Here is a 15,545-nt window from a genome sequence, read left to right as displayed (position 1 = left end):
AAAAAACTCTGCTGTCTTCATGGAGTCTACATTTGAATGATTTAGGCAACCATTCAGACCATATGCCATTTTATATTAGAAATCAATAAAATTTGGCTAAAGAGAGAAATTTTGGTTAATTGAAAGAATAAGACCAAGTGAAAGCTGCTGGCCTTGTTACTAGTAGTCTACTTGAGCTCAGAACTAGTAGAAAAAGAGTTTCCAGAAGTACAAATCTCCTTGTGATTCCATCCAAATTAATTCAGCAAATACCTACTATATACAAAGATCTTTGCTGGCCTACTGGAATGGGAGATCATTTTAGAAGCCTTTGATTTGGTTCAATGAGGGATTTGTTGGATATATGTGTGAAGTGCCAAAGGACATATAAAAGATGAAAAACCCAGGATTCCTGCCCTCATGGTGGCAATAATATCAAATACCCATACCTATATATCTAAGAGATAAGGTAAGTGCCACAAGTTGATATCAGTGTGGTGCTAGGGTCCAACAGAAGCCAGTATATCATTCATTTTTGGGAATCACCTAATCTTCATGAAGGAGAGAGCATTTGAGCTGGTTCTTGAAGACTGACTACATTTTCATTTGGGTAGGTGCTACCCAGGTGCTAGCAGGCTTGTAGAAGGATAGGACAATTTTAAGTGCCCTGTGACCATAAGCTTACATGGTGGGTGCATATTTCCTCTTTGTTTCTAGCTGAAGCAAGCCAGCGTGGGCACTAATGGTACTTCGATGATTTCCATTTTCTACCTGAATTCCTTGTTTAAATGACCTATTTACATTACTACTCTGGGTGACACCTATGCCTAGTGATGTCTGCTAGTTGAAAATGAACAAACAGCAACTAGAGGTTTCTTATCTCTAATGGATGTTCTGCAAATCCCTTAGCTTTTAGCATTTTATGTGCAATGAGTTTTTTTTAATGAATAAAAGGAATAGAGAATGAAGGACACACACATCCAGGTGCTATGTGCAAACATGTTATTCTTACGTCAGGTGACTCTCAATGCAGTTTGAATGTAGTTGAATGCAGTTGAACCGTGTGACTTCTCACTTACGCGGTATCCTCTTTGTAAAAAATAGACTTGTATCTGAGGTTAAACTCGTTTAACTTCTGCTAAACTGATATTTGTAAAATACCATTTTCATCAGGACACTCCTTTATACAAAACGCTAAAATGAGTTTGAACTGCCCACTTTAGTAGCCATGTCCTCTCTTTTGGTGCTCTGTGTTCTCAGAGTAATATTTATACTGTATCACTAACATATTTCCCTTTCTCCCTCCTCCAGCAAATATTCATTCATTCAACAAATAAACATATATTAAAGCAACTATTATATACCAGCCACTGGTATATGGCCTTGGAATACATTTATCAAAAAAACACAAAATTCATACTCTATTACATCCTAGCAGGGAGAAACAGAAAATGAATAATAAACTCAGGAAACAAGGAAATTATATAGTATAATTTATATATTATAATTTATAATATATATAGTTAAAAGATGATAAGCACTATGAAAAAAATTAGAGTAGGGCATGGGACTAGGGATGAGTTGTGTGGGTACATCTGTACGTAGATTCATCCAGATGGTCCACATTTAGAAGTGTGTTAGCCACTGGTCATCTTGGTGGGAGAGTCTTCTGAGCAGAGATAGCCACCAGTCTCAGGTCCGAAGGTGGGACTTTGTCCAGAATGTCCTAAAAACAGCCCATAGGTTAGTGTGATTGGAGCATAGTGAGCAAGAGGGGAGAACAGTAGGAGAGGAAGTGAGAGAATTAACGGGGATAGATGGCATGGGGGCTTGTAGGACTTTGTTAAGACTTCAGCTTTAACTCTTGGTGAAATGGGGAGCCTCTGAAGTTCTTCAGGAGATGTGACCCTCTCATTTTCCTTGTGATGTTACTGTCATATATTTCAGCTCCACCATTGTTGTCATTCTTTGTGCTTTAAATATCAGTTGACTTTCTTTGGGGAGGGGTAACTTTTGGATTCATGTTTATGTGATCCATTTTTTTTTTCATGCTTTTACTTTCAACATATCTATGCAGTTATACTTGAAGTGAGTTTCTTATAGACCGCATGTTGATAGATCATTTAAAAGAAATCTACCATGCCAATTTCAGCCTTTTAATTGGTATTTTTAGGTAATGTACATTTTAAAAGATTTATTTATTTATTTATTTATTTATTTATTTATTTATTTATTTATTTATGATGGGGGGGCAGAGACACAGGAGGAGGGAGAAGCAGGCTCCATGCCCGGGAGCCCGACGCAGAACTCGATCCTGGGACTCCAGGATCATGCCCTGGGCCAAAGGCAGGCGCCAAACCGCTGAGCCACCCAGGGATCCCCAGAAAATGTACATTGAAGGTGATTTTTTAAATGAGAAATAATTTACTTTGGTTTCAGGTGTACAACATAAGGTTTCAATATTTGTACATATTGTGAAATAATCACAATAAGCCTACTTAACATACATCAGGAGGTCATAATTGATATATTAGGGCGTAAGTCTGAGTTTTGTTTGCTTCTGATTGTTTCCTCCATCTCTCATTCTTCTATTTCTCTTCTTTCCCCTTCCTGTGGGTTACTTGAACATTTTCTGGGATTCTATCTTTATTTATTTATATCAAGTTTTTGTGTATTTCACTTTGTATAGATGTCTTCATGGTTGCTTGGGGATAACTTTTTATTTTGATAGAATTTCAAACTTAAAGGTAAGTTGACAAACAACTGCCTTATCTCTTTACTGAGATCACCAATATTTTACATTACTGTCCTATCTGCTTTCCCATTCCCTCTGTGGAGCATGTGGGTATGTGGGTGGGTAAACTTTTTGAGCCACTTGAGACTAAATTGAAGTAACCATGCTTTCTTACCTTTAAATACTTCAATGTATATTTCCCAAGAGTAGGAACATTCTTTTATACAGCAAATAACAACATCAGAAACATTGATATAATACTATTATCTAATCCACAGTTTATATTCAAATTTTAATTGTTCTAATTATGTCTTTTAAAAAATTTTAATTCTGGTACAGTTAGAATATGGTGTTATTTTAGTTTCAAGTGTACAGCATAGTGAATGTCCACAATAGCCAAACTGTGGAAGGAGCCTCGGTGTCCATCGAAAGATGAATGGATAAAGAAGATGTGGTCTATGTATACAATGGAATATTCCTCAGCCATTAGAAACGACACATACCCACCATTTGCTTCAACGTGGATGGAACTGGAGGGTATTATGCTGAGTGAAGTAAGTCAATCGGAGAAGGACAAACAGTGTATGGTCTCATTCATTTGGGGAATATAAATAATAGTGAAAGGGAATAGAAGGGAAGGGAGAAGAAATGTGTGGGAAATATCAGAAAGGGAGACAGAACATAAAGACTCCTAACTCTGGGAAACGAACTAGGGGTGGTGGAAGGGGAGGAGGGCGGGGGGTGGGGGTGAGTGGGTGACGGGCACTGAGGGGGACACTTGACGGGATGAGCACTGGGTGTTATTCTGTATGTTGGTAAATTGAACGCCAATAAAAAATTATTTTATTAAAAAAAGTGTACAGCATAGTGATTCAGCAATTCCATATGTTACTCAGGGCTCATCAACGTAAGTGTACTCTCAATCCCCTTTACCTATTTCACATATTCACCCCACCCACCTCCTCTCTGGCGACCATCTGTTTATTCTCTATAGTTAAGAGTCTCATTATTTTGATTTTTCTTTTTGTTGTTGTTCATTAGTTTTGTTTCTTAAATTCCACCTATGAGTGAAATCAGTTATATGGTATCTGTTTTTCTCTGACTTATTTCACTGAGCATTATACTATCTACATCCATCCATGTTATTGCAAAGGGCAATATTTCATTCTTCTTTGACTGAATAATATTCCATTATATATCTATCTCTATCTATATATATCTCACATCTTCTTTATCCATTCATCTATTGACAGATACTTGGGCCGCTTCCATGAATTTGGCTATTATAAATAATGCTGCAGTAAATATAGGGGTGCGTATACTCTTCAACTTGGTGTTTTCATATTCGTTGGGTAAATACCCAGTAGTGTGATTACTGGATCATATGGTAACTATATTTTCAATTTTTTGAGAAACCTCCATACTGCCTTCCACAGTGGCCACACCAGTTGCATACCTACCAATAGTAGAAGAAGGTTCCTTTTTCTCCACGTCCTCGCCAACACTTGTTTCTTGTGCTTTCAATTTTAGCCATTCAGGTGATGTTTCATTGTGGTTTTGATTTGCATTTCCCTGATGATTAGTGATATTGAACATCTTTTCATGTGTCACCTTTATGTGTCTGTTGGCCATCTGTATGTCGTCTTTGGAGAAATGTCTGTTCATGTCTTCTGCCCATTGTTTAATTGGATTATTTGATTTTTTGGTATTGAATTGTTTAAGTTCTTCATATATTTTGGATACTAATCTTATTGGATATGTCATTTGGAAATCTATTCTCCCATTCTGTGGGTTGTCTTGTAGTTTTGTTATTTCCTTTACCGTGCAGAAACTTTCTATTTTGATATAGTCCCAATAGTTTATTTTTGCTTTTGTTTCCCTTGCCTCAGGAGACATATCTAAAAAGATGTTGTTATGGCCAATGTCAGGGAAATTATTGCCGGTGCTCTCTTCTAGGATTTTTATGGTTTTAGGTCAAGCATTTAGGTCCTAATCCATTTTTTAAATTTATTTTTGTGTATGGTGTAAGAAAGTGGTCCAGTTTCATTCTTTTGCATGTTACTATCCATTTTTCCCAACAGCATTTGTTGAAGAATTGGTCTTTTTCCCATGGCATGTTCTTGCCTCCTTTCTCAATATTAATTGATCATGGGTTTATTTCTGGGCCTTCTATTCTGTTCTATTGATCTATGTGTCTGTTTTTGTGCCAGTACCATACTGTTTTGATTACTGTAGCTTTGTAATAGAACTTTAGATCTGGAATTGTGATACCTCTATTGTTGCTTTTCTTTTTTGAGATTTCTTTGGCTCCTGGGGGTCTTTTTTGATTCCATTCAAATTTTAGGATTGTTCTCATTCTGTGGAAAATGCTGATGGAAAATTTGCTGATGCAAATTGCATTAAATCTGTAGGTTGCTTTAGGCAGTATGGATGTTTTAACAATATTTATTCTTCTGATCCATGAGCATGGAATGTCTTTGCAGTCATTTGTGTCGTCTTCAATTTCTTTTATTGATGTTTTATAGTTTTCATAGGACAGGTCTTTCATATCCTTGGTTAAATTTATTCCTAGGCATTTTATTATTTTTGGTGCAATTGTAAATGAGATTTTTAAAAAAATTTATTTCTGATGCTTCATTAGGGTATAGAAATGCAATGGATTTCTACACATTGATTTTGTGTCCTATAACTTTACTGAATTCCTTTATGAGTTCTAGTAGTTTTTTGGTGGAGTTTTTTTTTTTTAAAGATTTTATTTATTCATGAAAGACACACAGAGAGAGGCAGAGACATAAGCAGAGGAAGAAGCAAGCTCCTTGTGGGGAGCCTGATGTGGGTCTCCATCCCAGGACCCTGGGATTATGATCTGATCCAGAGGCAGATCCTCAACCACTGAGCCACCCAGCACCCTAGTGGAGTCTTTCAGATTCTCCGTATATGGAAATAGTAAACTTTCACCTGCAAATAGTGAAAATTTTACTTCTTCCTTACCAATTTGGATACCTTTTATTCCTTTTCTTAGCTGTGGCTAAGATTTCTAATACTATGATGAGTAAAAATGGTGAGAATAGAAATCCTTGTCTTGTTCTTGACATTAGGAGAAAAGTTCTTAGTTTTTCCTATTGAGTATGATGTTTGCGGTGCATTTTTCATATAAGGGCTTTATTATGTTGAGCTATATTCTCTCTAAATAAACTTTGGTGAGAATTTTTACCATGAATGGAATTTGTACTTTGTTGAGTGCTTTTTCTGGATCTATTGAAATGATCATATGATTTTTATTCTTTTGTTTAGTGGCATGATGTATCACATTGATTGATGTGTGAATATTGAACCACCCTGGCATCCCTGGAATAAGTCCCACTTGATTATGGTAAATGATTTTTTTAATAAAATAATTTTTTATTGGTGTTCAATTTACCAACATACAGAATAACACCCAGTGCTCATCCCGTCAAGTGTCCCCCTCAGTGCCCGTCACCCACTCACCCCCACCCCCCGCCCTCCTCCCCTTCCACCACCCCTAGTTCGTTTCCCAGAGTTAGGAGTCTTTATGTTCTGTCTCCCTTTCTGATATTTCCCACACATTTCTTCCCCTTCCCTTCTATTCCCTTTCACTATTATTTATATTCCCCAAATGAATGAGACCATACACTGTTTGTCCTTCTCCGATTGACTTACTTCACTCAGCATAATACCCTCCAGTTCCATCCACGTTGAAGCAAATGGTGGGTATTTGTCATTTCTAATGGCTGAGGAATATTCCATTGTATACATAGACCACATCTTCTTTATCCATTCATCTTTCGATGGACACTGAGGCTCCTTCCACAGCTTGGCTATTGTGGACATTGCTGCTAGAAACATCGGGGTGCAGGTGTACCCTGCGTTTCATTGCATCTGTATCTTTGGGGTAAATCCCCAACAATGCAATTGCTGGGTCGTAGGGCAGGTCTATTTTTAACTCTTTGAGGAACCTCCACACAGTTTTCCAGAGTGGCTGCACCAGTTCACATTCCCACCAACAGTGTAAGAGGGTTCCCTTTTTTCCGCATCCTCTCCAACATTTGTTGTTTCCTGCCTTGTTAATTTTCCCCATTCTCACTGGTGTGAGGTGGTATCTCATTGTGGTTTTGATTTGTATTTCCCTGATGGCAAGTGATGCAGAGCATTTTCTCATGTGCGTGTTGGCCATGTCTGTGTCTTCCTCTGTGAGATTTCTGTTCATGTCTTTTGCCCATTTCATGATTGGATTGTTTGTTTCCTTGGTGTTGAGTTTAAGAAGTTCTTTATAGATCTTGGAAACTAGCCCTTTATCTGATAAACGTCATTTGCAAATATCTTCTCCCATTCTGTAGGTTGTCTTTTAGTTTTGTTGACTGTATCCTTTGCTGTGCAAAAGCTTCTTATCTTGATGAAGTCCCAATAGTTCATTTTTGCTTTTGTTTCTTTTGCCTTCGTGGATATATCTTGCAAGAAGTTACTGTGGCTGAGTTCAAAAAGGGTGTTGCCTGTGTTCTCCTCTAGGGTTTTGATGGAATCTTGTCTCACATTTAGATGTTTCATCCATTTTGAGTTTATCTTTGTGTCTGGTGCAAGAGAGTGGTCTAGTTTCATTCTTCTGCATGTGGATGTCCAATTTTCCCAGCACCATTTATTGAAGAGACTGTCTTTCTTCCAATGGATAGTCTTTCCTCCTTTATCGAATATTAGTTGGCCATAAAGTTCAGGGTCCACTTCTGGGTTCTCTATTCTGTTCCATTGATCTATGTGTCTGTTTTTGTGCCAGTACCACACTGTCTTGATGACCACAGCTTTGTAGTACAACCTGAAATCTGGCATTGTGATGCCCCCAGATATGGTTTTCTTTTTTAAAATTCCCCTGGCTATTCGGGGTCTTTTCTGATTCCACACAAATCTTAAAATAATTCGTTCCGACTCTCTGAAGAAAGTCCATGGTATTTTGATAGGGATTGCATTAAACGTGTATATTGCCCTGGGTAACATTGACATTTTCACAATATTAATTCTGCCAATCCATGAGCATGGAATATTTTTCCATCTCTTTGTGTCTTCCTCAATTTCTTTCAGAAGTGTTCTATAGTTTTTAGGGTATAGATCCTTTACCTCTTTGGTGAGGATTATTCCTAGGTATCTTATGCTTTTGAGTGCTGGTAAATGATTTTTTAAATGTATTGTTGAATTTGGTTTGCTAATATTTTATTGAAGTTTTTTTTCATCTATGTTCGTCAGAGGTATTGGCCTGTACTTCTCTCTCTCTCTGTCTCTCTCTCGTACAATTATCTGGTTTTGGTATCTGAGTAACACTGGCTTCATAGAATGGATTTGGAAGTTTTCCTTCCTCCTTTATTTTATGGAAAAGTTTGAGAAGAATAGGTATTAATGGTTTTTAAATGTTTGATAGAATTTATCTGTGAAGCCATCTAGTCCTGGAGTGTTTTAGTTGGAGTTTTTAAATTACTGATTCAGTTTCATTGGTAACTGGTCTGTTCAAATTTTCTTACTGCTTTAGTTTTGGTAGGTTATTAGGTACTTATCCATTTCTTCTAGGTTGTCCAATTTGTTGACATCTAATTATGTCTTTTATAGCCATTTACCTCTTGTTCTCTTTCATCTCTTTATCTGGAGCAGTTCATTTTTTTATTTATGTTTCCTGACCTTGATTTTTTTTGGAGATTGAAGACAATTATTTTCTAGAATGTTCTTCAATTTAGATTTGTCTGATGTTTCTTAAGGAAACAGTCACATTACTTACTTATAATAGAGAATACTCTGGCATCTTAAGGGTTTGATTAAATATGTTAACATATAATATGAGATAGTATGTAGTCATCAAAATGATAATTACAGATACTTAAATATTGATGTAAAAAGTTGTTCCATATATATTCAATGTAAAAGGCAATGCATGAAAGCAGTCTGTAAAGATGGCACCATTTTTTGTAAGCAAATACATAGTTATTTACATGACAAACTTGCATAGGAAATATTCTGAAAGGAAATAGACCAAGTTATTAATTCTATGTGTTATTTTTGTCTCTAGATGATAACTCAAAGATTTCTACCCCTTTTGCCTTTCAAAGTTTTTTTTTTTCTGTAATGATCTGTTGTTCATGTAATTTTAAAAAGGAGAAAGTTTTTTTCCTTTAAATTCAACAAGTTTTTAATTTAAAAAACAGGAGTGCCTTGATTTTTCCAGAAAAAAAAGAGTTAGATGAAGGCGCATTATGGCTAAATGGGAAATACACCGAACTTGAGATCAAGGCCAAATATTGCCATTTACTATTTATAAGATCTTGATCAGGAGCTTTATGATTTTTGGTCCTTAGTTTCCTTATCTTAAAATGGTGACCATAGTATGAATTTCCTGTCTACTTTGTGGAGTTGCTTTGAGGATCAAATGGAATAATGTATGTTCCTGTTATTTGTAATTTTTAAAAACCAGTACCAATACCAATAAAAGGCATTCTTATTTTGTTTTTCACAGAAAGTATTCCCATATAATTGCATGCCAGAGGTGAATTTTTCCAAAAATTTACAGTAAGAAAATCTCTCAAACTACCAGGCATTTGAACATCATCCTTGAAAGTTTCCAGTTGTTATTAATCTTTTCATCTAGTGGAATAGAAAGAGCAGTAGAAGGAATTAGCAGATCAACCACTATAATGTTTATAGTTTATCCATGTCTTTAGCTCATATAATTTGTTTTTCCATTTCTGCTTCAATATTTAAGTTATTATGTGATAAGTTATTTCTTAGCCTTGAAAAAATGTGGAAAGTTCTCCTTTATTCTTTATGGATTTCTGATATGCCACATCCTAGGAAGTAGAAGTAAGAGAAAGCTCTTCATGAACATACAGTTTTACCCAGATGCTTCTGGGGTCTCAGGGTTTTGGCAATAGTACAACCCATTTTGGGATGGGAATGCCTCATTCCGTTTTGCTCTTACTGCTGCTTAGGACTGCAGAGCAGCAGGAATGGCAGGGATGAGAGAGGCAGCAGCCATGTCTGAATGAGACAAGCTGTGAAGAAGTAACTTGGTCACAGCAGAGACCTCTGGAGCCATCCAGGAATTTTTCTGGAAACTCCAAGAGCTGAGGAAGAGGAGGTGGGAGGAAGCAGGAATGAAGCTCTATCAGCTAGTCTTACAAGGTCACAGACATAGAACATTGATTTTGTTCTATCTAGATCCAGAGGATGGTCTTACCTTAGGCTGGTGGTCTGTCATGCCACACAATCATGCATGTTTTCATTGTGAACGTTAAAATCCATGTTTAAGAAATAATGGGTGTTCACATAATGGAGTTTAGAGGCCAGAGTGACTTCTTATATCCCAAATGTGGATATTCATTATGTTGCACAGAGTTCATTGGAAAAAATTTCACAATGGTAATGCAAAAGAAACCATTTGTAAGCCCACAACACACAGGATCCAGGGATCACTGAGTTACTGTAATGCAAGGTTCAGCTGTTTTTTTTTTTTTTTAAATGAAGGCTTAAAACGTGTCCCCAAAGCAATCTAAATAGTTTAGACATTATCATAAACCACTTTGTGAAACAATGTAGTATAAAAATGAATTTTTTCCCTTAAAGACAAAAACAAAGGCTGCTACAAATGAAATCTTCAAGGCTTCGCTCCTTCCTTCCTTCCTTCCTTCCTTCCTTCCTTCCTTCCTTCCTTCCTTCTTTCTTTCTTTCTTTCTTTCTTTCTTTCTTTCTTTCTTTCTTTCTTTCTTTCTTTTTTTCTTTCTTGATTTATTACTTGAAAGAGAGAGTGTTGAATGAACATGATGGGGTGGGGAGAAGCAGAGGAAGAGAGAGAGAATAACTTAAGCATACTCTTCCCTGAGTGCAGAGCTTGATATGGGGCTCAATCTCACAACACTGAGATCACAACCTGAGATGAAACCTAAGAGTTGGGTGCTTAACTGACTGTACCATCCAGGCACACCTTCAAGATTTCTTTTAAGGATCTTCATTTTTTTTCTTGTAAAATTAATACTGAAGAAGGAAATGGATAATCCAATAAAGCAATTCAGCTTATTTATTAAAAACATGGAAGATGTACCTCCAGCATAGTTCAAGATCTTTTTATGCTGATTGTCTTTTAATCACTTATGCCATTGGTGACATTCTAATAATCTTGATGACTTCAGTGGTATGTGGAGAGAGTCATACTCAGCATATAAATCTGAGAGATGAGTTAGGCTCAGTTCAAGGACATGTTTAGTTTTTTTTCCACATCTGTTTTCCTTTGTGAGTAATTCTTCATAGTATTTTCATATCATGAGACACTTTTTGATGGAATTAAGTGCAAACAGCTTCAGTTGGCATAGTAATTGTATCCTACATAGTATTGTGTAGGAAGTGATTATATGGCAATATGAGTGGCATACTTACCTAGGAAAATGATGATTGGGGTTACAAAGGAAGCCTCATGACATCTTTCAAGCACATATTGAGGAACCAACGGAGCATTTATATTCTTTTTTTCCATTTCCCCAAAGGATGATCATTGGGTTAGAAAGACAGAGTTGCCTATGAAAAAAGGCAGAATCAGTTCAGGATAGAGACACAGGGAGCTGCAGCATCGTATAGGCTTAATCTGCATCGTATGGCAAATTTTGGAGGGAAGCAAATTCCCCCTTAAGCAGCAAATAAATTGCAAAGATAACCACTAAGAATCAGCAATACATTCCATGAAGTAAGAAGTAAATGTACCAGCATAAAACAAGTGGAGCATTGTTCAAAGTGAGATATACCAAGTCCCTCAGAAATTAAAATTTTTTCTGTTTTAAAAGAGATCTGATTTTTAGCTAAACCATTGTCACTTAAATTTCCAATAATGATTAAAATTCTTTTTAAATTGGAATTGCCAATGCCTTGACCTTTGAGAAGGGTTTCTTAGAAGTAAGTCCCTCATTTAAACTTTTTTCTTTAAAACATGGTATTGGATGTTGACTTTTTACACAGTTCTAAGCACTGTTAACAATACTGGAAAGCGTTTTGAGAGATCAATGGACAGTAAACATTCTACATTTAATGTGAGTACACTTCTTTTTGATTCAGAAAAAATAAAATCAGATTTTTGAAAGTGAAAAAAAAAAAAGGAAGAAAGGAACAGTTAAACTGACTAAAGACTGGTTAAAGGAACAGTGGCTTGGCATACCAAGGAAGAAAGGAATGGATAGTCAAACAGGTTAAAGATTGTTATCAACTTATTACTGAAGAAAATGTAGAGAATAAAAACCCCCCATGAATAATGTATTGGCAAAAAAGAGAGCATGGATTAAAAATGTACATGTACCCTATGACCTAGCAATTCTAAGTATTTACCCAAGAGAAATGAAAAGCCATGTACATAAAAACTTTGACATGAACATTCATGTAAATTTAATTTGTCATATCCCGAAAAAGAGCAGGGAAGGAGCACAAAGGAACTTTCTGGGTTAATGGAGATTTTCTATATCTTGATTGGGGTAGTAGTTAACACAGTTGCATACATGTATCAAATTCAGTGAAGTGTACACTGAATCGCTAAGCATTTTATTATAATGTACACATCAGTACTTTAAAAAGAGAGAAGAAGGGAGCCTGAGTGGTGCAGTTGGTTGAGTGGCCAACTCTTGGTTTCGGCTCAGGTTGTGGGTTTGAGCCCCGGGTAGGGCTCTGTGCTCAGTGTGGAGCCTGCTTGAGGTTCTCTCTCTCTCTCTTTCCCTCCACCCCTCCCCTACTGCTCATGTGCCCACAATCTCTCTCTCTCCAAAAGAAAAAAAAAAGAAAAAAAAGAGAGAGATGGAAGAAAGTTTTTTTGTTTGTTTGTTTTGTTTTGTTTTTTGGCAGGGCGGGGTGGGGGGCATTCCTTTACAGTCTTCCACAAAAGCAGTAGAAAAATTCTCTTGCCTCCCAAGTTAGTAAGTAGATCAGAAGAGGCTCTGTGTCTTTGGGTACATGACCTAAACTTCTTAGGTTTGTGTAGGTAAATAGTTTAATAGTTTGTGTAGGTAAATATGTAGGTGTGTGTAGTAACTATGTACAAGTAGATATAATGCAGCTGGTAGAGTCTCAGACCACAACTGAACTGCATTTTCTTGTTTGTTTTAAAACAAAGTCATTAAAAAGTTGGAAGCACAGGAAAAACAGTCTCAATATTTAAGAAAAATTTGTCAACCGGATGCTTCATTACTGCCAAATACTTTAGTGGGTGAGATGGGCAGAATGATAGCCCTCAAGGTACCAGGTTCTCCTCTCTGGAACTTGTAGATGTTACATAGGGAGAAAGGATCTTTACATGAATAAGTTCAGGATTTTGACCTGGAGAGATTATTCTCTCCTTACAAGAGAGAGGCAAAGTGAGGTTAGACAGACACACAGACTGAAGTGGAGGAAGCAGTGTGGCCACAGAGGCAGAGAGCATAGTGAAAGGGAGGAGGAGGAGGAGGAAGAAGAGCTGTGCTTTACTTTTGATGACTTAAATAGATTTCTATTTCTAGTCCTATCATGTCTGGCAGATAGAAAATCTATTTTTAGCTTTTGTGGGTTCTGTGCCAATTCTCCTGGGGTTGTGTTGAAGTTCAAGAGGGCTTAAACTGAACTAAGGTATGCGTGGGAGGCCTCTCTCCTCCTTGGTCATTGGGTCACTGAGGCCGGTACTGAAAGGCCTGTGTCTTCTGCAAAGCCTCTCCCAACCAGGAGACCCCTGCTTCATTGCCATACAGGGGGAGCCACATGGCTCTCTCTGCTACTCCTGGGCCCCACTTTGGAGATAAGTCCCATGCAGACTGCTTCCACTTCCTGTGTTCTTCACTCTATCCAGGGGAACATGATTCTGATATTGGGTGGAGAGCAAGTGGAAGCCCCACACTCTTCTTTCTGCTATTCCCAAACATTGATTTATGAACCTAATCCTTTAAGGTCTCCCTTTAAATGCTTGGAATTTTGGAGGACAAAAGCCCAAGTGAACCACAGTTTATCTGCATGCCAAGAAGAACATTATTTTTAAGGTGAAATGTGACAAACTGAAATAAATTCTTCCCTCCTTCCTTTTTCCTACTTCAGTGAGTAATAATTCTAATTACTTAGCACAGTGCTTAGCAGGTGATATATGTTCAATAATTATGTACTGGATACAATAAAGACCTCACCAGAGGTTAGCACTTGCCAACCATGTGACTGAGCCAACTTGGATGTGTAGCCAAGCAAATCTTTGGGTGACTGCAGCCTCAGTTGACATCTGAATGCAATGACATGAGAGACCCCAAAGAGAGACTTAGCACTAAGACTTTCCCAAATTCCTGACTCTCAAAATTGTGAGCAAAATCAAATGATTGAAGTTTATACCATTAAACCATGGGATACTTTTTATACAGCAAGAGTGACTGTAGCAATCATGTGGCTTCATACATTTTAAGGAAAAATAAAAGCAAAGGTTTCAAGTGTCATTATTCTGCTATGCAAATCCCAGAGCAGGCAATTCCTTCGCCAGAATCCACTCTTGCATCTCACACTTTGCTCCCTCTTCCATTCCCTCCCTTGGTCTCCCAGTAGAGCCCTGCACCAACCCCAACTCTTAGCAAGCCAGTGTGGTTCAAAGTTTCCCTAGACTTGTTCATTATTGCAGTAGAGTCTCAAGCTCTATAAAATCTCCTGTGTGAGGAATTATTGTCCAGATCTAGCAGGAGGAAAGAATATGTGTTTTTCTCAAAGCCACTGATTGGATTTTGAATTATTTTGATTCTCTCTGACATTCCAAGAACGAGATGCTTGTTTTTCCAAGATTCTTTCCTGCTGAATAACAGACTACAAATCACAGCGGAACAGACTTTTGTTGTGAACTGGCCATGTGGGCCTAACATTCCTTCTCCCTTTTTGATTTTGCTTAGAGTTACCTTCCTTAGGTTACCATGGAGGCAAGAAGAGCATTTAAGAATTGAGACTTTCCTTGAGAAACGTATAGACTTTTCACATCTTGCCATCATTACAGTGAATTATCCTGTGCTGGCCCAAATTTAAAGAAAATCTAATGCATGATTTAGGGAAAGTTTTATGGACCCATAATAGGGAACTTTCATGATTCAACAGCTATTCAAGAAGAGGCAGTCCATCCTTTCTTCCTTTCTTTTTGTTATTTTTCTCTTTTCTTTTTTTTTTTCTTTCTTGATACAAGAGAAAATTTATCATTTCTGGTATTTTTCTTTCTTTCCTTTAAAAAAGATTTTATTTATTTGAGAGACAGACAGAGATAGTGACAGAGATAATGGGAGAGAGTGTGAGTGGGGAGAAGTAGGCTCCGCACCGAGCAGGGAGCTCAAGTCCCAAGACTCTGGGATCATGACCTGAGCGAAAGGCAGATGCCCAATGGACTGAACCAACCAGGTGTCCCTCTGGTATTTTTCTTGTTTGCCCTAGAAACAAGCCATTTTATTTTTTCTGGTTCATTTATTCATTCAGCAAACATGTATGGAGCACCTACCATGTGCTTCCCACTCTTCTAACTATGAGAATACATGGGTAGGTAATACAAAAATCCGTGGCCTGATGGAGATTGCATAAGTTAGTTGGTAAAAGTACTACACAGAAGAATAAAATACAGTGAGAAGCATAGGTTTAGAGGTGGAAGAGAGGCTCGTTCTGTTTTATTTAGGTGCAGCATAGTCTTTCTGATAAAGTAACATTTGAGGAAAGATCAGAAGGAAATTTTGTAGACAGAATAATGCCCCCCTCCAAAGATTTCTATGTCTGAATCTTTGAAACCTGTACATATGTTACCTTACAAGTGAAGGGACCTTGCAGATGTGATTAAGTTAATGAT

The sequence above is a fragment of the Canis lupus genome, chromosome 11 (genome assembly GCF_003254725.2).
Source record: "Canis lupus dingo isolate Sandy chromosome 11, ASM325472v2, whole genome shotgun sequence".
Classification (NCBI taxonomy): domain Eukaryota; kingdom Metazoa; phylum Chordata; class Mammalia; order Carnivora; family Canidae; genus Canis; species Canis lupus.
The sequence above is the reverse complement of the archived record's forward strand: the minus strand, read 5'-3'. Positions refer to the sequence as shown.